We start from the raw sequence: 2,500 nt of genomic DNA on the forward strand, positions 1-2,500 counted from the left end.
TATCCAAATACACCTGTTTAAATGAGCAAAACTTCGAGATGATGAAATTAAATGAATTTTAGAAAACATAGGCTTGTGATGAGGAAATTAAGTATTAGTAATAAAGATGTTGAAAATTGTTGGAGATTTTATTTGAAATTGCCACTAACAGAAAGTAAAAGAAAACTTTGTGCAGGATAATCTGTTTAAAAAAGAGACTGTAAATAAACCTTATAATAATAAGAATATTATTATTATAGGTGAATTATTCACCTAGAGTTATTAATTCAAGGTGATTGCTTACATATATTAATTCTCACTTTGAATATTTTGTTTATTTTTCTTTGTATGGCAAAATAAATATTATAAGTAAATAAATTAATCAATAACGCTTTCAAAAAATAATTTTCAGGCAGAGAAATGTTCATTTTAAAGCTGCTTGGTTGTAAATGGTACCAAAGTTCTTACTTTTCGAGAATGAACAACTCAACTCTAAGGAACACAAATTATCAAACCTTTGTCTATTAAGAGTTAGGGTTACACTGTCTTAGATACACTCAGTCAGACACTTTACTCTAGCTTATGCCTGGTGATTTTACTCTTCAGTGAGGAAACCATTTTGGTACCATTTATCGCTTAACTGATCTATTCCAATTCAACTGAGTAGGAGAAAAAAGATATTGAAACTCTGGCTTTGGGTGGTCGCATTATTGCTTTGTCATTAATGGAAAGCATTCAATCAGCTACTTAAGGCCAGAACTCTCAGGTCAAAGTTAACTAAAAAGGAAAGGATGATGGAATCCTTTTCAGAGTTTAGAGCCATGATACGAAGGGAACATTTATCACAAGAATGTGATGGATGTGGAACAAATTGTTACCGTAGTTATTCAGTTATAAGGCACACGTTTTTTTCAAGAAAAATCTTTCTTTGGGCAGCTAGTTAGTGCTAAAATTATGGTGCGTCTTATAGCCAAGTATTTTCGCGCAACAAAATCTTAAGATCACAATTTGAGAAGAACTTGCAGTTTAAACAACACAAGAAAAGGACACTAGTTGTCAATTAAACAAAAAAGAATAGTGTTTTTAGAGACCTTTAGAAAAATTAAATGACGGAAATTTGCATACATGCTTAAAAGCACATGCCCAGTAACATGATACCCATGACAACAATACAATCGTTCGAACCTTGTTTTGAAAATTTTCTGAGAATCGTGTTTGTCACTCGCATGAAAAGTTTCTTCTCTGAACAAACAGTGTGGAGATAAAACATACCTTCTTCGTTCATCCAGCCTTTCTTGTGCACTGAAATTTGCATCCTTGGTGGCGTGTTGATATTCAGCTGTCGAACACCTTTGAATATGACTTTCTATGGGAGTTTTTCGCCCTTCGCTTTCGCTTCAATTCTGAACTCTGACTATTTATTAAGTCGGAAGGTTCAAATAAAAGTGTATGCGTTGTATGGTTCTCATTTCAGGTGTCAACTTTTAGCTTTTGTTTTTACGTATATCATTAAAAGCGCGACTTTTTCACTTTGTTTACGTTAACAAAAAGAGTTCGCATGCCAATTGTGTAAGGATATTTTGTTCTCAAATTCATCACATCCTTTTGACAACTCTCAATTTTTTGGTGGATCTTGTAACCAAGTATTTTCGCGTAATTTTCAGTTTGAGAACTTAGCTTGATTAAATTACTACGTTTGGGGTGCGTCTTATAACCAAATGTGCCCTATAACCAAATAACTACGGTATCTCGGTAATTGTGAAGAAGAGCTCCCCAAAAAACCTGTCGGTCGACTGTTGGCCAACAGACTACCGACAGGTTACCAACAGGCTACCGACAGCTACCCGACAGAAAGCTTATGAAATACGTAGCGGATATATAACCAACGGGACAATCAATGCACTAAGGTTTTAAGGTGATTTAATCCAAACCTCAGAAATCCAAGAAGAAAGCTAATCAATCGTGTTGCTAATTCCGCTGAACTTTACAAACAAATTGCCCAATAGTGCCTAGCCACCCTTAACACAAAAAAAACGGCTCCTTTAGGAGCCACCAAGTTTACAAAAGTCAATGACCAACAATAAAAAATGATCTACGTCAAAACAAAATAAAAACATGACTTTAAGAAGTACATTCAAAAAATCTTACGACTTAATCACCAGAATAATTCGAGAGGGATTGGGACTTAGTTTTACATTTCCAATATGGCGGACATAAGTAAAAGCTGCAGTTGCGCAAGTGTTCTGGTTATTTTCCCCTTCCATGATGCTAGTCTTGAGCGGTGATTAACACAACTAAAAGGGAAAGACTATTCTTATCATTGTATCAGCAAGGTTAGTGTTAGCATTGTACCGACATGTTACCGACAGGTTACTGACATGTTACCGACACATCACCAACTGTTGGCCGTCTGTTGGCCGACTGTCGGCTGACTGGTAGTCTGTGTTTGTGGCAAAATCTGTCGGCCAAGAGACGGCCGACAGTTTGGGGAGCTCTTCTTCACAATGACCGTTATCTCTGT

At 35.8% G+C, this 2,500-nt stretch overlaps 1 protein-coding gene across 2 annotated transcripts in view; it reads left to right on the top strand.

The window, feature by feature from the left end:
• Positions 1-2,500, top strand: part of LOC138047525 (syntaxin-1A-like) — a 20,652-nt gene that overhangs the window by 778 nt on the left and 17,374 nt on the right. The window lies entirely within an intron of this gene.

This window comes from Montipora capricornis, chromosome 4, assembly GCF_036669925.1.
Source record: "Montipora capricornis isolate CH-2021 chromosome 4, ASM3666992v2, whole genome shotgun sequence".
NCBI classification, from domain to species: domain Eukaryota; kingdom Metazoa; phylum Cnidaria; class Anthozoa; order Scleractinia; family Acroporidae; genus Montipora; species Montipora capricornis.